At 46.4% G+C, this 21,714-nt stretch overlaps 1 long non-coding RNA gene across 1 annotated transcript; it reads right to left on the reverse strand.

Annotated features, from left to right (window-relative positions):
- Window positions 1-10,448: 10,448 nt before the first annotated feature.
- On the reverse strand, window positions 10,449-21,341 carry LOC109308222. The gene is made up of 3 exons (XR_002100552.1): window positions 21,330-21,341; window positions 18,505-18,507; window positions 10,449-10,611 (listed from the first exon to the last, which is right to left on the reverse strand). It is a non-coding gene; the product is annotated as an uncharacterized LOC109308222 (long non-coding RNA).
- Window positions 21,342-21,714: the final 373 nt, after the last annotated feature.

Raw genomic sequence — 21,714 nt, forward strand, 5'->3', positions numbered from 1 at the left:
GAGGACCGAGCCCTGCGGAACCCCACTGCCCACGTCCTTCCAGGTTGAGAAGGACCCATCCACTACCACCCTCTGGGTGCTGCCCTCCAGCCAGTTAGTGACCCATTTGACTGTGTGGGTGTCTACATGTAGGGTAGGGGAGGCTGAAGCCAGCACCTGGGCTGGTCTCAGCAACCTTACCTGGGGTTCTGGGAGTCCCCCCCAGCACTCCAGCTGTGGTGATCTGTCCACAGGAACCCTGGCCAGAAGCTGGAGTGTGGCTCCAGCCCACCAGGTCCTGGTTTTGGGCAATGCATGCTGCTGCCATGTGCATAGCCCTGGTTTTTTCTAACATAGGTTTTTGATATTGAGATCTCCCAGTGCCAAGCCCCCCTCACACCCCACTGAAAATTAGCGGCATAGAGAACACCTGCATGTATGGTGTGTGTGGTGTGCGGTGCTGCAGATGGATCTGTGGCACTGCGTATTGCATGTGTGTACTTGTCTGGATGTGCCCATAGTGGCCATTTTGAAATTTAGATGTGAACTTCTGTATTTTTCCATCTTCCAGTTGGTAAGTGAGTTTGTCTCCTGTTGTGATTTCCTACCTTGTTCCTGAGAAAGCTATACATTCTCATAGGACAGGGGTGGGCAAAATCTGGCCCACGGGCCGCATCTGACCCATCAGCCCTTTCTATCCAGTCTGTGGAGCCTTTAAACATTTTAGAAAATTAATTTATATCTGCCTGTGGCCACCTATCAAAGATGATAGGCAACCAGTGGCAGCAGGACTCAGTGGCTAAGCAACAAGGCTAGCCCGGCTCCACCCAGCCCCCCACTCCCTTCCTGCCCTTAGCCCCCAACCGGAAGCCTCTTTGGCTTCTGGCCCCAAACTCCTGGAGCTGTTCCCCCTCCCTCTGTCTGAGTGGAAAATAATGTAAAATTGGATGGAGGGTGTGGCTGGAAGTGGTGGTTGCAGGGAGTGGTGGGGTAGCATGGAGCAGTGGGGTGGCAGTGGGGGCCGTGGGGAGCAGTGCGGGAAGTGGCAGCTGCAGGGAGTGGCAGGACCCACATGGTGCACAGCAGGCAGCAGAGCCACAGCAGGCAGCGGAGCCTTGGCCGTCCCCAGTGCGCAGTGGGCCGTGGCAGGCCCCAACAGGCAGCACAGTGGGCCCTGATGTGTGGCAGAGCTGTGGCTGGGCTCCAGTGGGTGGCGGGGCTGCAGTGGGCCCCGGGAGGCAGCAGAGCCACAGCAGGCAGCAGATCTGTCACGGGCCCTGGCAGTTGGTGGGGTTGTGGTGGGTGGTGGAGCAGTAGCAGGCAGCATGGCCCTGGCAGGTGGCAGAGCCAGTGGGCAGCAGAGCCACAGCACGGTGTGGGGCCCGATGGCTGGCAGAGTCATGACTGGGCCCCAACGGGACCTGGCAGGCAGCAGAGCCACTGTGGGTGGCAGGCCCCAGCAGGTGGCAGAGGCACAGCCAGGCCGAGGTAGGACCCGGGAGGCAGCAGAGCCCCAGTGGGCAGCAGTGCAGTGGGCCCCAGTGGGCAGCATAGCCATGGGGGGGGGCCCGCAGATGGTGGAGCCATGGTGAGTGGCGGGGTTGCAGCAGCGGTGGAATTACAGTGGGGCTGTAGCAGGTGGTGCACCTCGGTGGACGGTAGGAGCCGTGGGGAGCACTGCAAGAATGGGGGGCTACAGGAAGCAGCAGGGAAGCCTGCAGGAGGGAATGCAGGGAAAGGCGCTGGTGGGCGGAAACACGGAGCCTGTGCAAGTAACCTGGGACCAGCAGAGACCCAGGGTGGGGTTGTAGAAACACAGAGCCTGGGCATGGGGTCTGCCTAGCTGCATTGTGTGAGGCTCACATGCAGCATGTTAGAGCTGCACACTATGGAGCTGGCAGCCTGGCCCTGGCTCGCTCTCTCAGCACACACCCAGCCACCATACCCACACCACACCTTGTGCACGCACGCGCACACACACACACTGCCACTTATACCCCCTTGCTGCCCACACAAAATACAGAATAGGACTGAATTTTAAACTATTATGCAGCCACCTCTAGATACACTTTTTGTAAACACAGAAATCAGTAGAAAAATATTTTTAAATAAAATTAAAATAGGTTATAGTAGATGTTTTGTGTGTATGTGTATTTGTATATACATATATATCTTTTTCACAGTTTCCAGATCACAGCATCCTTCCAGTGCTTCCAGGGCAACGGGAGGGACTTCCAATGGCAAAGGCCAGGGTCTAGGAGGTGGGACTTCTGGTCCCAATATGGCAGCCAGGGGCAGGGCAACTGTCAAGGGACGGGGCTACCCATGCAGGCCTTGACAGCTGCCCAAAACTTGGTAAGTGGCCCTTTGTCCAAAATAATTGTCCGCCCCGTTGTAGGAGACAGAAATCTTTTTTTTATGGCAAGTAGCAGATCTTAATAGAGAAAATTTTTCTTCCCACTGCTGGTGTGAAATATTTCTGTAGTGAATTCAACAACAGTTTTCAAGGAGAAGTGTTAATAGGAAATTGTATATCCGTAGCTGTTTCTCGTGCAGCAAGGGGTTTGGTTCTTAAAGCGCCATGTACTATGACTTTTCATTTGTTTCCTTTCTTGTTTTCTATCTGTTTTGTTGGTCTTTCTCCTATTAAACCCTGCCAGTACTTCTCTGTCATGTGGTGTCCTTTTCCTTTTTCCTTGTACATGCTTCCCTTGTGTTTGGCTGCCTTTGTTCCTCCTGGACATGCTGCTAAGCCATCTGGTTGTTTGGTTTCTCTGGATGTGCTGCCTAGCTGCCTTGCTCCCTTCTTGCCTATTTTTTCAGACACTCCTCTCCTCCTGGTATCTGGCCCCTCTAGTTTAAAGGGAACAATCATTCTGAAATTGCCAGGAATGTCCTGAATCTCAGGGCAGTATCCTGACATTCCCAACAATTTCCAGAAATCAGACTTCTATCCAGAATTTGAAAACATAGACCTGCATTTACACAAGGCAGTGGCCTGATGTAGTTGTGAAGAACATGTTGCTTGGCACCATGGAAGCACAACTGTACAATCTTCTGATCCTCAAGAAGTTTCCTGACCAGGGGTTGCTTTCAGACCCAGAAGCAGTATATCTATATTCATGTTGGACTCCTCCCAGATTAATTAGCTCTGCTTTTAAGTGCTGCATTGATGCAGCTATGCAGTAATTAACTCTGTTCAAATGCAGCACCAATTAGCTTGCCTACAGTGCTATGCTATGACAGCTATGCTAACTAGAACTGGAAATGATGTTGATTACTTCCAGGTTCTGATATCTGTGGAATGTCCAGGACTGTATTTTGTTCCCTAAAACTTTAGGAGTCTTTACACACATAGACAGTGTGTAGAGGGAACACCGGGGTGGCGGGGGGAGCTACCGCTGAAGCTACCACCAGCTTCTGTGGGCAGTCACTGCTTGCACCCACTGCCCCTACCCCATTGCCGATGCTGGCAGTGGCAGTTGTGGGCAGCTCCCGTTTGTCACCCCCAGCTCCCCTGCTACCGACACCAATGCCAGCAGCTGTGGGCAGTCCCTACTCACCACTCGCTGCCATGGTACCCCTCCCCCCCCCCGTCTCGGGAGGCACCAGTCATTCATGGCATTCATGTTTACACATGTTCTGGCTCTGAGAACTGCTCTAATTAAAGCACCTGAAGTGTCATGTGTATTCAGCATCTCGTGCTTCAAAATGGTGGCAGAGGCACTAAAGCTCATTCGGCAAGCATTTTGACATGCAGAGACACTGAATACATGTGACGTGGAGGCTGCTGAAGCATGGTAATTAGCATGCAGTGGAGCAGACGTCCAGCACATGAATAGGTGCCCTTTGTTGCTTTACTCTAGTTCCATTTCTAGGTCAAGTCACAGAGGGTAGCTCTTGTCTTACATAGGTAATAGTTCACACTAGAAGCTGGTAGCCTGGCTTTCATGGGCCCTCGGGTTCTTTGTTGCAACAAAAATATCTATAGAAACCAAGAGACCTATAGAAACACCTGGAAACACAGAGGAGAGCAAAGAACATGTGGTTACTGAACACTGCTTCTGCCACCACCAGTGGATCAAGGAGTGTTACTGGTACATTGCTGGGATAATACACAATACAGTATGGTTTAATACAGGGTTGGCAACCCAAGGCATTTCTTTACTGACAATCTGCAAACTTTTCACTGACAACCAAACTTTTTACTGCCACGTGTTTTCTACTGATATGTTTTACATAACAAAAAATATAATTCTTTTTCCAGGGCCTGGATGGCAGTTGGAAGAGATGGGCTCAAACTTAGGGGTTTAACATCCACAGTAGTAAAAAAGTTTGGCTGTTAGTGGGCACATCTACACATGCAATTAGTGCAATGCAATAAACTTCAGCACAGTTTGTGTGGGAGGAAACAGTGCTGGAATTTATTGCTCCCAGGTCAGCCCAGATCTGCTCTGATCCAACTCAACATGCTATGGAGGGACTAGTTGGGGCATGAGGGTGCTCCAGTGCAGGGCTAGCTAGCAGGCAACCCATGCACTGAAGCATCCTTATGATCCAGCCAGGCCCATCAGCATCTACACAAGTGTTGTGGCACACTAAATAATACCACCATAGGCAGAAGCAGATTAATATTTATTGGGTCCTGGGCAAACACAAAATTGAAGGTCCCCTCCCCCTGACAGGAGCTGGACTCCAGTGGGGGAAGGAGTCCATTCCCCTCCAGGTGCTGCCACTGCAAAGAGCAGGAAGAGCCTCTGTGCCCTGCAGGGGAGGCTGGGTGGACCTGGCCCGGCTGGGGGTGGGGTGGCACATGTCCACCTCTCCTCTCTGTTCCTTCCACACACACCCATCCCCCATCATGGCTGAAGCACAGCTCAGTGGGGTGAAGGCAGATGCAGGTTCTCCCTCCACCTCCCCACACTACCTGGATGCTCCACCTGTAGCTCCATCTTGCTCCCTGCCCCGGCCCTGGGTCCCATGCACTGCCCTGGCTGGGCAGTTCCCCCAGACCCTGCCCTACTCCCTCCCTCATTGTGGGGGCCTCACTCTGCCCACCTCATGCCCCTTCCCTCCGTTAGACTTACCTGCAGGGAGCTGGCTGCTCAGCTTTGTTCCTGGCCATGTGCAGCCATGTACATGCACAGGAACAGCACTAGGGAGGAGCTTGGGGGCCTATAGTCACCCCCAAATTTGCCTTAGCCTCCCCATAGCCACCTCTCCCAGTGCCACTGACACTGCCTGCCTGCCTGCTCCTGCCCGCAGGCTGCAGAGGTGCAGTGCTTGTGGCCCAGCTGAGACTAGCCCCCCAACCAGGAAGAGGCTGGTGCTGCCTCTGAGTTTCCTGGTAGCCCCAAGCATGACCCTTTGCAAGCTGGAATACTGCCTGCCTGCAAAGGGAAACCCACTGTTTCCCGAGGGAACCCTGGCACACAGGGGGCCTTGGCCTGGGTCCTGTTGGCCCATGCATTAATTTGCCTATGACCACAGGATAGTACTTGTGTTTGCAAGTACTAACCTATGGCAGAGCTAATTAGTTTATTGTGGCCTAATAGGGTCACACGTGTAGACACTGAGACTATACTGTGGAGCTAATAAGGCAGCTCTGTAGTAAACGGCTCATGTAGATGTGCCCATCAAAAAGTTTGGAGATGGTCAGAAAAATAATGATTGGGTTGGCAACCATGGAAATGACTGAGAAAAAAAAATATTAAGATGTATCTGTCTATAAGGCAAAATCAAAAATCCGTCTAAAATCCTAATCTGCTCTTTTCCCTTTTAGAAAAGAGTTAACTACATTTGAAAATAATGTTTATCATTACTAGTGGCATTTCAGAGCCTACTGCTTAAGGCAACACTCTTGCTAAAGAAAAAACGTAACTGTAATTTAATGTCTTTTTTATCCTTAATCATATTGTAATACTAAAGAAGAGATGGTGAGGACTGCTGCAATGTGTTTGTCCTCACTCCAAAGTCCCTTCCTCACCCCCACACCAACATCCCCAGCTACAGTCCCCGCTATGTTGACCCCACAGCCCACCCATGAACCTGACTGCCTCAACCCCAACCTCAACCCACTGCCTTTCCTCTTCCTGCTGTTCCACCCATGCAGCTCTATCCCTGCCACACAGGGTAGGTGCTGCTCTTTTGAGTCTGTCCATCGACATTTAAATCTAGCCACATTCTGACAGGAACAATGGATCTTTAATTGGACTTCATTTTTTTGTAGATGACACTTGTTTTTTACAAATTTTATGGGCAGGCATTTTTCTGTTTTTTATAGACCATTGGTAAATTTATGGACAGCTGGCAACCCCAGTTTAGTAGTCAGATCACAGGAATAAGAGGGAGGAACTTCAAGTTACAGACTTTATCCTTTCATCTTTGGCTTTCTCTGTGAAAATGTTACGGTAACTTATTTTCCTATTTTCCAGGCCTGTATTGAGGATTCATTAGTTAATGTTTGTGTAGTGCTCAAAAGATGAAAAGTTGTAAATGTTATAAGGCCTATTTCATATGATAGTCCCAAAGTGCTTTGCCAAAAAAGTCATTTTCAGTTCAGTCTTATGCCAAAAACACTGTATTTCAATGTATCTGAGGTACCTCTTATTAAAGATGTTTCTTCTCTACTTTTATCCAGTACAAGTTTAAGAATGTCAAATCAACCCCCTAGTTTTAATTTGTACTTATTATATTATAATTATGACTCAAATTCATAGGAAAAATATATTAAATTATAAAAGTCAATGTCAACATTCACAGCAATATTTTGTTTAGAAAGAAGATCGTTAAAGAGCACAGAGAGGACAAGGAAATAAATGTACATGAGCCTGAAGCACTGTATGGATCCCATGTAGTTGCAGTGGGTTGCTCAGACTCCCAGTGGTTTATGAAGCATTAGTGAGAACCTTTACCACATGTCTTTTGCACTCCACAAATTGCTTCTCAAATAATCTGTAAGTCATTGTAGCTCAGTATCTAATCAAATCTAGCTATCTAATTTAGTTATGCTTTTACAAGGCACCCATCAAGTTATCTGGGGCCTTTTACTGAGTAAAAGATTTGTAATGTTGTTTTTTCTTTCCACCCTACGCATTGGCCAGAATTTTTCTCCATGTTGGACTTGAAATACAGACTTCAGTTGAATAGTTCAGCTGTTAACTGTTGGCCTGATCCTGCAGTGTCCTTAGCAGCCTCAATTCCACTGGTTTCACTTGATCTCAAGGGCTCTCAGCCTTTTGCAAGGTTTGGGTTGAAGTTTGTAAAAACCCTTGTGGGATTAATTTTTATCTGAGGCTTATTGCAGTTATGCCTTTTATCTTTCATTTGTAACCTTCCATCCTCCTTTCCCTCCCTCTCTGTAAGCCACTCATTCTGACCATTTAGTTTTGGCTTTTTGTGGGGGGCAAACAGCCTTTTCTGAGAGTGACAATACCACCCAACTGGCTATTGCTTTCTCTTCACAGAAGGTAAACAGGTCACACCTGCAGTGCACACACTCTCCAGGCTGCTGTGTATGGGTGTTTCAGGGCTCCAAGTTCCAAACCGCTGTTGGAGCAACTTGCAACACAGAGCCAGCTAAGTTTGCTGGATCTTTTGTTTGTAGTTCAGTAATACTTTGCATGCAGCTCTCAAGGCACAAAGCATTAGCTGCAGGGAATATAACAAACTCTGCGATCAGGAAACAAAAATACACTTGTCTAATTGTTTAGATGAACATATGTAAAACATTAGAAACAACAACAAACTACACCTGTGGCAACATGCTTCAGTACAGATGGGTACCCCAGTTAAGACATTAGAAACCAGGGCACGTGTTACTTCAAAATATCTGGAATTTAAACAAAGCCTGCCTTTCGATGTTCGCCAAATGTTCCATTGTCCCACAATGTTCCTGCAAGATCCACATACTGTAATATGACTTCTTGTCAGAGTACAGAACAGGCAAGGCTTGCACTGAGGTACACAAAAGCTGTAAATTGCAGTTTATAGATGAGCACTTTTGTCACGCAGGCTCCCTTGACACTTTCAAAGTAAACAGAAAAGACAAGTTACACTATATTTGAATTACACTGCAGAAAAAGGCACATTCAGCAAGTTATTGAACTGTCCAAAATAAGCACTTACCACTAGCATACCAGTCTAACTACACATATCCATCCAATTTAGTCGGGTAGCTTAAACTATCTCGTCATGTTCCTGAGAACAGCTTGTCCATATGACTTAATAATGAGGTTGGAGACCTTGGTGCTCAGTAGAAATCTCTCAGTTCACTGATGTTTGCATCATCTTATCAGGGATTTGTCTTTATAGCTTTCCTGTTTTAACCCAGGCCATAAACAATGTAACCATTAACAGGTTTCACTATTCAGCATATACAAATGTTCTCATAAATGTGAGTCCAAGATGCTGATCCATAATTTGAGGCCAATATCCAAGCCTATAAACAAATGAGCATGTGGAGGTTGAGTGCAGAAAGGAGAGAGACATTTTTATCACTTTTATGAAATGTAGACTTGCAATGTCTACATTCAACTGTTAATACCCTTCCCTTCAGCTGTTAATACCAAAAAACAAAACAAAACAAAACAAAACATCCCCTAATTTAGAAAAGGAGCCTTTTAAGGATCCTGACCTGTCCTGCTGTTTCTCACCCTTCAACCCTCCACCTTGTGTTAGACTGACCATCATTTTAGTAAAGAAAGGCTTGAACCAGCTTTGTCAGCGTTAATGTGTACTACTCCTGAATTGACTAAACAAATTGCAAAGAAACAATGCAAGCTGTTCCTTACCTTGTAAAACATTGGGCCTGTAGTTGGTGTAATCATGGATGAAGGGACCACACTAGTACCCTGGAGTACAATGCACCACTTACTCCAGTATATTGAGTTCATCACAGCTTTGCTGAGCTAGTCCCAGAAATAATTCTGGAGTTTATAGGAAGAAAAGAAAAATCTGCGCATGAATTCACATATCCACGTTCCTTAATTTGGCTTTGAAATGCAACTGTGGCTTTGGAAGTGCCTGGGAAGTGAATGGTGGCTGTGGAAGAACACCATGATGTCAAGTAAATTTAACAGCAAGGAGGGAATTTTCTAAACCCCTTAATGTAAGTGACCTACATGATCACCAAAGTAGAAAATGGTACAGAAGTGACTGTCAGACAGGTGAGGAAGCCTATGCAGGTCTTGTTCATTTTCAAAATGTTTATGCCCAATATCTGGGTGTTTTGAGTGTGAAAAGATACGTGTACCCAACAGTGTGCCTGTGGAGACATATTTGCATCATCACAGAGCTCAGAGACACCTTACCACATAAGAAATACCTGCCCAGAAGAGCCATCCATTGTTTTACTCCTCTGTAAAATATGAAACACCGTAACCAGGAGGAAATATGACTACATCCTGCTTACCACCAAACAACTTTGAGGTAAACAGACTGTTCCAACTTTTTTCTGAGCCTAATCTACATATACAATGAACTGTACCAAACAGGAGATTTTACCATACCTTCAACTCTCCTATGAAATATGAACTTTCATTTATAGCCAGGAGAACTTTTACAATCTTTTCTCCTATGCCTGAAGAAGGGTGCTTGTGACTGAAAGCTTGCAATTAAAGATTTGTTTTGCAAAAATCTAATTGGTCTAATAAAAGATAGCACCTCTACCATGAGTTCTGACTCCTTGTGGAGACACAGGCACCTGAATGACAATTGGAATGGATGGTTCAGGGAGGCCAGAGTAGATAGATGCTGGTTTGTTTTAATTTTCAATGTCACACCAATGCTAAAGAAGCTGCTTGCAGTTTTGGGATGATATGCAGAAAGGTTAGCTAATACGATACGTGTGTGAACTTGATTCGAAAAAGTGATTTAGCAACAAAAATGGTTTGTGAGCTGAGGCACATGACTTCTGAGGAGAGGCTGAGGGAACTGGATTTATTTAGTGTGCAGAAGAGAAGACTGATGGGGGATTTAATAGCAGCCTTTAACTACCTGAATGGGAGTTGGAAAGGGGATAGAGCTAGATTGTTCTCAGTGGTGGCAGATGACAGAACAAGGAGCAATGGTCTCAAGTTGCAGCAAGGGAGGTATAAGTTGGATATAAGGAAAAATGTGCTCACTAGGAGGGTGGTGAAGCACTGGAACCAGTTACCCAGAGAGTTTGGATAGAGGTCCTGGCCTGACCTCATATCTAGTGAACTTGTGATGAAAGTAACTAAAGAACACATTATAGGACAGATTGACTTATAGGACACCCAAGGAGACAGGTTTGTTTCTCCACCCCCAACATTAGATAAACAAACTGGGTTTCCTGTGCACAGGAGCTGCTGTGATACTCATGGAGCTACCTACTCCAGCCTCATTTTTTGCATTCATGTGATCCCAGACTAACAGTTTAAAAATGCTGTCTGTTGAAGTCCTGTGCTCCACTCAATCCTACCCCACTTAGTTATTCTGTATACAGGCAGTCCTAACACTTACAGTGGGTTATGTTCCTGGAAAAGGTGCTGTAAGTCAAAATAATGTGAGTCGAATCTGATTTTTCCATAGAAAACTATGTTATAATAGGGGGTTACGTTCCTGACCAAGGGCCTGATGCCCAACTTTTTATAGAAATGACTATAAACACTGAAGCCACCAGGGTGCAGGTGGAACCTGCCCACCCTGGGAATGGTTCCCATGGCCCGTCCCGCCCTGCCTGGGGTCAGAGTCAGGAGCCCTGTGCTCCCAGGCAGTGGTTCCAGCCCCATGAGCCTGTGCCAAGTGGCTGGGTGCAGCGCCCGTCACCATCTCTGAAGCGCTGCCTTTTCCTTTTATCAGCCATTTTTCAGGACTGAATATATAAAAAAGCTTAACATGCATTAAGAATCAAAGAATACAAGAAACTTATGTGCCGGAGCATACCAGGAAGCAGACTGACTGGGTGATGTATGTATGTTTGTGTGCCGCCTGAGTTGCTCTCATGCCGTAAGTGCGAGGATCCAGCACCGTAAGTAATAACACGGGTGTAAATGGCAGAGCACTACAAGTGCGAATTGCTGTAAGTCGAGATGCCGTAGGTCGAGGACTGCCTGTACTGAATGAGGCACATGTACGTTGGCAAAAATCACATGCTTTCATATAATTAAGGGCTCTCATTGCGTATGCACACAGGACTGATTTGAGGTTGTATGGGCCTTATTTTGAGTGCTAGACTTAGTTCTGTCCTTTTTGCATTGCTTATGTTTGTATGGGATATTTATTGTGGCTGAGTCTTTTTTCTTTATTGTATGGGACAAAGTAGGCCCCATAGTTGCCAATGTTAAGAACGCTGCATGAGGAAAAGGGAGACTCACAGTGCTGTACTGTACATTTGACTTTCTTTCCCAAACCAGGATTTTCAGAATGTGATTTATTTCTTGTGGGACTTCAATTAAAAGAGGAAACAATGAACAAGGAGTGGAAAAAATATGTCTCCAGCATTATAATCTTTATCGGGATAATGTTTTGTTCAGTAAAGTTTCCACAACATTTATAGAGCCAATATAAAAGACAGCAGCCCAATATAAGAGCCAATAATCTTGCATATGTTTTTAGACTGACATTCTTTAGAATAAAAACCCTGTGCTTACCAAATATAATTTGACATAGTATTTTTGGCCTTAAAATTCCTGGCATTCAATTGCTGCTTCTTACATAGCAAATCAAAGAATCTGGGGATTCTCTGAACTTCAGCCTTTGGATGATAATATTCTTTGGATTTAATTTCTGAAGTTTTGTAAGTATGTGCTACTCAACCCTGCCTCATTCATTACCTATTTTGTATACTGAATAAACCCCCAGGGATTAGACCCTCAGACAGGATAAATCAGCAGATCTCCATTGACTTGGGGGTGGTGTGCCAATTTTAATCCATTGAGGATCTGTTTCACTAATAACTTTTTTGAGATCTAAAGCATAGGGTCTCCTAGTCCTCACCATCTCTCAGTTCAGCTACTTTGACTAACATCTCCTGTAATTTAAAAAATGGGTGTATGTCTCTAATCTTGATCTTTTTCAACCTGTCTTCAATCTTAACCTTCCATCTCACTGTTTGCATCACCTTGTAAAACTAGCCAGGTCAAGACTCACCTGTATGCAGGGGTTGTTTGTTCAGGGCAGTCAGCCTCTCTTGTAAATGACCTTGCAAAAGCAGTTGCACAAGAAGCACTTTTTCTCACAAAGAAAAACCAGCTTTCTATAACAGAACAGTCAATTTCACCCAATCCTATTTTGTTTTCTGTGGCATCCCCATACCAGTCTGGAATGTTTTACTGAGCTCCTGAATAGTTGCAGAAAGTAATAAAGACTAGCAAGGACAAAGATAAATTATGATGTAAACTAAGGGTAGGGATAAGATGATCTCAGATGAGTTTTAAACTTTATCAGAGAATCAGCCCAGCAAGTAAAACTCAGAAGTGTTTGAAGCTGCAGAAAAAGAAAGCTGTTGTATGAAGAGGCCAGTGAGTGACCTGTTTGTAGCGAATGATTTATGGAACAAGATTACAGGTCTCCTTTCTCATATAGGTGTATTGTTCATGAGCCTGCCACATTTTTTTTCCCATCACAGATTTACAGAAGTTTAGGGCTGGAAGCAACTTCATGAGATCATTGGGTCCAGCCCCCATCTTCTGGGCAGAAAAGACTGGTGGAGTCAAATAACTCCAGGAAGGTGTGCATCCAGTCTCCTTTTCAAGATCTCCAAGGTGCCTGCACCACCCCTGCTGGGAGTCTATTCCAGAGTCTGGCCACACAAATTGTGAAGAAGTTTTTCCTTATATCTAGTCTGAAAACTTCTTCTATGATTTTATGACCATTGCTCCTGGAATTCCCCTGGGGTGCTTTGGTGAATAGGTGTTTGCCTAACCCCTGATGCTCTCCCCTGATATATTTGTACGCTGCCACCAAATCCCTGCAAACTCTTCTCTTTTCTAGGCTGAACAGCCTGTCAGCCTTTCCTTGTATGGCTTCCTCTTCAGGCCTCTAATCATATGAGTGGTTCTCCTTTGGACTCTCTCAATCTTCTCCACATTCTTCTTGAAGTGTGGCACCCAGAACTGGACACAGTATTCCAGCTGCGGCCTCACCAATGCCAAGTAGAGCGGGAGAATAACTTCCTTAGTTTTGCTTGAGATGGATCAGTTGCACCACACTGGTGGCTCATATTCATTTTATGGTCAATTATGACCCCCAGGTCCCTTTTGGATGTGGTGCTAGCTAGTGTAGCACCACTGAACCTGTAAGTTTGTTGCAGATTTTTCCTCCCCAGGTGCAGCACTTTTTAATTCTCAGTGCTGAACAGCATCTGGTTCTGGTCTGCCCATCTGACTAATCTGTCTAGGTCTGCCTGGATTGTCAGCCTACCCTGATGCATGGCTGCACTTCTCCACAACTTAGTGTCATTGGTGAACTTTGCCAGTGTGCTTTTCACCCCCACATCCAGATCACTTATGAAGATGTTGAAAAGCACTGGTCCAAGTACTGAATGCTAGGGGAACCCACTGGGTACCTTCTGCCAGGTTGCCACAGATCTGTCTATTAGTACTCTCTGCCTCTGACCCTGCAGCCAGTTTCCAATAGGGCTGTGTGAAATTTTGCCGGCCATTTCATTTGGATACTGTTTCAACTCATTTTGAGGTCAAAACAGCAAAATCAAAATGAAACAAATGCCATCAAAATAGCCTCGAAATAAAATGAGGCTAGTCGAAATGTTTCAAAAGCTGAAACGTTTTGACCATAGTGCTGGGGATGGGAAGTCAGTCCAGCTGGGCTGACTTCCCATCCCTGGCACAAGATCCAGCATGGGGTGGGAAGTCAGCCCAGCTGGGTTGACTTCCCATCCCCTGTGCTAGATTGCGCTGGCGGTGGAAGGCAGCCCAGCTGGGTGGGCTGCCTCCCACCCCGGTGCAATCTAGTGCAGGGGATGAGCAGGCAGTCCAGCTGGGCTGCCTCCCTACCTCCAGCATGATCTAGCCCACCTGGGCTTACTCCTTATCCCCAGCGAAGCATTGAAAGTGTCAAAACAGCCTTTCTGTTTCAATGGAAGGGAATGGAACAGCTGTTTTGAATCAAAATGAAACTCAAAACAGAACACTGTTCCGTGGAACTGTTGAAACTCAAGGCAAAACAGAACAGTGCCATTTTACATAGCTCTAGTTTCCAACCCATCTGACTGTTGAATTGTTGAGCCCATAGTCTCCTAGTTTTACCCTGAAAGCCTCATGGGACACAAAATCAAAGGACTTCCTAAAGTCCAACTAAATGAGACGTCAACCTGATCTCCCTTATCCAGGTTAGTCAGACATGACCTACCCACGACAAAACTGTACTGGCTGTCTTTCAGAATATTGACTTCTACTAGCTTATCACATATAGACTCCTTGAGAAAATTTTCAACGATTTTTCCTGGGATTGAGGTCAGGCTGATCGGCCTGTAGTTCTCTGGTTCTTCTCTACTCCCCTTCTTGAAGATGAGCACAACACTGGCCCTCCGTCAGTCTTCTGGGAGACTGAGCATCACAAATTCTCAAAGAGGTTCACCAGTGGTCCTGAAATGACTTTGGCTAGTTTGTTCAGCACTCTTGGATGGAGTTCATCTGGTCCTGCTGACTTATAGATATCCAGCCGCTCTAGCTGTTCTTTCACCAGCTCTACATTGACTGTTGGTAGGTGATCATCCCTACTATGACTATTCTGTGTCATATTTGCATTCGACAGGCTGTCACTCTTAAACTGGTGCAATACAGATGCCAAGTACTCATTCAGGAATTTAGTTTTCTCCTTTGTGTCAGTGATCAGATGTCCAGATGAACTGAGCAGTGGTCTCACATTTCCATTGGTTTTCCTCCTGTTACCTATGTACCTATAGAAGGAATTCTTATTGTAATGGTTTCAGTTGCTAATCTGAATTTGGTCACCACCTTTGCTTTTCTAATCTGGCTCCTACAGGTGTGGGCCAATCTTATGTAGTTTCATAGTAGCTAGGGTCAGGAGGGACCTGAACAGATCATCTAACCTGACCCCCTGCCACAGGCAAGAATGAATGCTGCGTTCACAAGACCCCAGACAGGTGATCATCCAACCTCCTCTTGAATTTGCCCAAGGTAGGGGCGAGGACCTCTTCCCTGGGAAGTTGGTTCCGGATTTTGGCCACCCTAACTGTAAAATACTGCCTTCTGATCTCTAACCTAAATGTATTCTCCATGAGCTTATTACCATTGTTCCTTGTCACTCCAAATGTAGTTCTCCTTGTAGCCTATTCCTAGCTTCCATCATTGGTAAGCCTCCCTTTTCTTTTTCAGAAGATCTGCAAATTGCCTATTGAGCCAAAATGGGCTCCCGGCCCCTGTGCCACCTTTTTTGTGTACAGATATAGACAATTTCTGTGCACCAAGGATTGTGTCCTTGAGGAATGACCACTCTTTATCCACACTTTTCCCCTGCAGCCCGTGATTCCATAGGGATCACTAAAGCCCTTAGCTTATTGAAGTCAGTTTTTTTTAAGTCAAGAATTTGTACCATACTGACAGATTTCCCAGCCTTATGATGGACGGTGAAAGTGATAGTGTTGTGGTCACTGTTGCCCTCTATCATCAGATCACTCACCAGGTCATCCCCCTTGGTCAAAACTAAATCTAGGATTACATTTCCTCTGGTCAGCCCATATACTTCTGGAGACAAGTAGAGCTCATTGACATGAGTCAGGAATCTATGCAACTAGTTGGATCTAGTCAAGTATTCTTCCCAAGGAGATGTCTGGGTAGCTAAAGTTGCCCATGATGGCCATATCCTTTGCTCTTGCACCCTCTTTCGGTTCTTTGGAGAATTCCAGATCTAGCTCCTCATCTTGATTTGGAGGTCTGTAATATATTTCTACAGTTAGGTTCTTTTTGCCACATCCCTCCTGTATCTTGACCCAGAGGGTCTCAAGTCACCCTTCCTTAGTACCAATTTCAGCTTCCAAGGAGGTGTACTGCTCCTTTACATACAGAAGTAAACCTCCACCCTTTTTCCCTATGTGATCTCTCATACACAGGGTGTAGCCTTTTATAATTATGGTCCAATCATGGGTAGAGTCCCACCAGGTCTCTGTTATCCCTATGATATCATAGTCCCTACTGGAAAGCAGTAGGGCCAGTTGCTCCTGTTTGTTCCCTATGCTTCTAGCATTTGAGCCATCTGCTGGAGATCCTCAGTTTCCTGTCATGTTGAGGAACATCTATCTATTGCTCCAGGGTACTTTCAGAACTGGGCTTTAAACTAAGCCCACCAGGGTTCGCAGGGATTACTGCTACTGTAAGCCCACTGGGTAACCTCTGGAAATCCAACAGGCTAAGGCACTTAAAGGAACCCATCCCTATGTTAGCCCTGGAATGATCTGTAGGGAAGGCAAGGGTCCCCAATAGGACACTTATGTGCCTGTACACCAATGCCAGGAGCTTGGGGAATAAACAGGAGGACCTGGCCCTCCTACTAAACAAGAATGACTACAATCTTACAGGGATAATGGAGACCTGGTGGGTCTCCACCTATGACTGGGCCACAAGTATAGATGGTTATACCCTGTACAGGAGAGATTATGCAGATAAAAGGGGTGGGGATGTAGCTGTCCATGTCAAGGACAGCTACACATCCCTGAAAATTGACATTAGCACCCAGGGAGGATGACTGGAGTCCCTCTGGGTTAAAATACGTAGAGAATGTGGCACAGGGGACACCATAGTAGGAGTCTACTACAGACTTTCTAACCAGAAACAAGAGCTGGACCAGGAATTTGCCATGGAACTGGCTGAGGCTGCACGCTACCCAGACATCTCATGGGAAGAACACTCAGCTAAATCCTATCAGTCGCAAAGCTTCCTCACGTGCGTGGATGATCTCTACCTGACCCAAGAAGTCTATGGGCCAACAAGAGGTAAAGCGTTGCTGGACCTGGTACTGGCCAAAGGGGATGATCTAGTCGGTAGCCTAAGAATCAATGGAAGGCTGAGTGATAGTGACCACGAGCTGATTACCTTTACTATCCATCTCAAAGCAGGCAAGTCAGTCAGCAATGCTGAGTCCTTGACTTTAGGAAAGCTGACTTTGAGAAGCTCAGGAGGCTTGTTGTCGAATCCCTAAGGGACCATGTCTCAACAGGAAGAGGAGTCCAAGAGGAGCGGTTGTTCCTCAAGGGAGTGATTCTGACAGCACAAGGGATGGCCATCCCATCTAGGAGGAAGGGTAGCAAAAGGGCACAGCAACCCCCTTGGCTCAGCAGGGAACTCCTACACCTAAAAGAGAGACTTAAAAAGGATGGAAGGCTGGAATTACCACCAAGGAGGAGTACTGGTACTGGTCCGTACCTGCAGGGAGAGAATCAGAAAAGCCAAGGCTGCAACCAAATTCCATCTGGCTTCACATATCAAGGATAATAAAAAGTCCTTTTTCAGATATATAGGGAGTCGGAAAAGAAGCAACAGTAACATTGGACCCCTGCTGAACCAAATGGGACAACTGATAACCAACACACAGGAAAATGCCAACCTGCTTAATGGGTACTTGGCGTTGGTCTTTCATCAGCCCAAAGGGACCACCCTGCCTAGCATGATGCAGGAAGACCAGGGTGAGGGGGTATTTATACCCAGCATCGGTGTAGACCTAGTAAAGGAACACCCTGAGAGGCTGGACACCTTCAAGTCATCTGGTCCTAAAAGATTATACCCTAGAGTACTCAAGAAGCTGGCAGGTGTCATAGCCCAACCATTGGCAAAAATATTTGAAAACTCGTAGTGCACAGGTGAAGTACCTGAAGACTGGAAGAAGGCCAATGTGGTACCCATCTTCAAGAAAGGGCGGAAAGTAGATTCCAGGAATTACAGGCTAATCAGCTTGACCTCAATCCCCAGTAAGATTCTAGAGAAAATTATCTAAGAGACCCTTCTTGATAACCTGGCTGATGGCAACATCCTGAAGGACAACCAGCATGGATCTTTTGCAGGTAGGTCTTGACTGACCAATCTTATCTTGTATGACCAGGTGACATATCACCTGGACAAGGGAGAAGAAATTGACATTATATATCTGGACTTTAAAAAGCCTTTGATCGGGTATCCCATGATCTCCTCATGGAAAAATTGGCCAACTGCCCTCAACTACACTACAGTTCGATGGCTGGGAAATTGGTTCCGAGGTCGGATCCAGAGAGTAGTAGTCGATGGTAGCGAATAATCATGGTGCTCCATGACCAGTGGTGTCTCCCAAGGCTCTGTCCTTGGACTAGTTCTCTTTAACATCTTTATCAATGATGTGGACATAGGTGTCAGAAGCATACTGGCCAATTTTGCCGATGACACTAAACTTTGGAGTGTCCACACTGAGGACAGGCTAGTGATCCAGGCTGACTTGGATAAACTTAGTAAGTGGGTGGGTACAAACCTGATGATGTTCAACACCGATAAATGCAAGGTACTCCACCTCAGGGAAAAAAAACGCAGCATGCTTATAGGCTCAGCAGTGCTACACTCGCTAGCACCATGGCTGAAAGAGACTTGGGAGTCATAATTGACCACAAGATGAACATGAGCCACCAATGTGATGCTGCAGCTGGTAAAGCAAACAAAGCTCTGGCTTACATCCATAGATGCTTCTCAAATAAGTCTCAAGATGTCATTCTCCCACTGTACTTGGCTTTGGTGAGGCCGCAGCTGGAGTACTGCATCCAATTGTGGGCTCTACAATTCAAGAAGGATGTCGAGAAGCTTGAGAGAGTCCAAAGGAGAGCCACACACATAATCAGAGGGCAGAGAACAGGCCTTATGAAGAGAAGCTGAGAGCCATGGGAGTCTTCAGCTTGGAAAAGCGCAGGCTCAGGGTGGACCTGGTGGCTGCTTATAAGTACATAAGGGGTAAACATCAGGATCTGGTAGAACGTCTGTTCACCAGAGCGTCCCAAGGGAAAACAAGGACCAACGGTCATAAACTCCTCCAAAACTGTTTTAGGCTGGACATCAGGAAACATTTCTTTACTGTCCGAGCCCCCAAGACCTGGAATAGACTCCCTCCAGAAGTGGTGCAGGCACCTACTCTGGACTCATTCAAGAAACGTTTGGATGCTTATCTTGCTGGGATCCTTTGACCCCAGCTGACTTCCTGCCCCTGAGGCAGCAGGCTGGACTTGATGATCTTCAAGGTCCCTTTCAGCCCTGACTTCTATGAAATCTATGAAATTTCCTTCCCTCTAGATCAGCCTCTAGGGTAGGGGTAGGCAAAGTTTTTTGGTCAGTGCTGAAAAACACCACAGTGCCTACCTTGGAAGGTGCTGGAGTGCTTGAATGCCAGAAAAACAAAATGAGGGCAAGGGGTACATGGCAGGATGCCCTGATTGTGCCCTTTGCCCCCCACCCAAAGCTCCTGCCTCTCATCCTGGGCTCTGTGGCTGTCAGCAGCTACCCTGGCTCTGGGTAGCTGCTGGAGCCCAGGCTGTATCAGGAGGGCTTGCAGCATCCCAGCTGCCTGCTGGGAGCAGCCCTGGCTCCTGGCTGGCAGCAGCTTCCCAGAGCTGGGGCTGGCTGCAGCCGGGAGGCTCCAAACAGCTGTGTTGGGCTCCGGGGCTGTGGAGCCTGGTGTAACTGTTTGCAGCCTGCCCACTGCTTGTTGCAGCTGCCCAGGGCCTGGGTTGACTAGAAACAGGTGCGCCGGGCTCTGGAACCCTGCTATCACCTCTGTGCCGGGAGTGGGGGAGAGACTGGGGCTGCGCTGCCTCAGGCCCCTCCCCCACCTCCTACTCTGAGGGGTGCCTGCACGCACCAGTATGGAGCCTTCTGCAGCCAGCCCTGGCTATAGGCAGCTGGGATGCTGCAAGGCCTGCTGGGAGCAGTCCGGGCTCCGTCACTGGCAGCAGCTACCCAGAGCTGGGGCTGGCTGTGGTGTGCTGAACAAAATGGCCTTGCATGCCATGCTCAGCATGCATGCTGGGGGTTGCTGACCCCTGCTCTAGGGCTAGGTACAGATAGTCAAGAAGCTCAAGGCTGAATCAATTCAGTCTTTGCAGGTTAGTCTAAGATGTACATATTAAATTGAAACATAAGTGAACAAACATTTACCTTTGATTCAGGTAATGCAGCCACATGCCCACAGTGGCTCAGACCAGAAGCTTGGGGGCACTACAGCACGGCTCTCTGGCTGTGTGTTTACTTCCTCTTCCTACTGGCCCCATGGTCTCTGGGATTTGTAGTACAGAATTACAGTAGCAGGACTCTGCAGGGTTGCTCATCACTTCCTCTTCCTGCTTTTAGGTGTTTCTGGGATTTGTAGTCCACAGTTGCAGCCAGCCAGCAGTAAGTTTGAGCAGAGGAAGGGGTATTTAATTCCCCTCCCCGGCCCCAGAACCCTGCTGGGGTTTGTTGGGGGGTGGGGGAGGGGGATGTATTCCTCCCCATAGACTGGACTGCATCCCTAGCCAGGCTTGCCCCACTCCCCTCCCCTGTCAGCCAGCCCTCACTGCTCCCATTAGGGAACAGAGGGGCAGGGCAGCCCTGCTCTCTGGAGCAGACAGCACAGCTTAGCCTAGGGCTGGAAACCATGCTGGGATTCTGGGGGACTCTGATTTAACTTGAACTAGGAAGGGATCTGGGACAGAAGTTTCATAAATCGGTTTGACCCAGGTCAGTTAAGTCTGATACTACATTCAACCAGGTTTATCTTAAATCAGTTTCATCCATTTTGAAACTGGTTTATGTGCACTAAGCTGCTATTCTGTTACAGGTTTAAACCAATTTCTGATCACTTAAATAGGTTTATGTTTAGCTTCTGTCACTAGCCCATTTCTATTATTCTTAAGGACAGGAATAATAGAAATGGGATCTATTTAATTATACAAATTTCAGGTCATGTACTAGGGAGTTAATAAGCATTTCTACTATAAGTTGGGAGCTAATCATTTAGAAGGAACAAGGAAGAAAATTATGCTGGCATGTGAGTCAATCACAGGATGACTGTGGGCCACCATAGAGATATGGTTATGAAACAGGCAAATGCACTTTTAGGAAATATCAGGTGAGGTATTTTCAGTGCAGGTAAGGAAATTTTAATGCCATTGTACAAGGTACTGGTGAGATTTCATCTACTACAGTATGTGTAACCTTTAATAAAGAAGTATACATTCAAATTGGTAGAAATGAAATGAGATGCTGCTAACGTGTTCATTGTTCAAGGGAATGGAGAGCCTACTTTAAGAGAGCAGAGTAAGAAAGCTGTCTTATTTGGCCTAGTAAACCATAGGCATGGAGAGAATATGATTACTGTCTACAAATACAGTCTGGAGGTAAGCACCATGGAGGGAAAAGAACTATTTAAGTTAAAGGGCAATGTTGTTGCAAGAGCTAATGGGTATAAATTGACCATGAATAAATTTAGGTTAGACATTAGAAAGAAGCTTGTAACTATCAAAGGAGTGAGAATAACCTTCCAACAGGAGTACTGGGGTGTGGAGGGGGGAATCTAAGAACTTTCAAGACTGAAATTGTTCAGTTTATGGAAGAGATTATATGATGTGGTTTCCTGACATGGCAATAGCAGGAGGTTGACCTCAGTGACCTAGGAGGTACCTTCCTGCTGTATGTTCCCATGTTCTTTTACTCCTAAAGCCTAGTGTAAACTGTGTACACACACACACACACACACACACACACACACACACACACACACACACACACACACACACACACACACACA

Source organism: Crocodylus porosus, unplaced genomic scaffold (assembly GCF_001723895.1).
Source record: "Crocodylus porosus isolate Cpor-Errol unplaced genomic scaffold, CroPor_comp1, whole genome shotgun sequence".
NCBI lineage: Eukaryota > Metazoa > Chordata > Crocodylia > Crocodylidae > Crocodylus > Crocodylus porosus.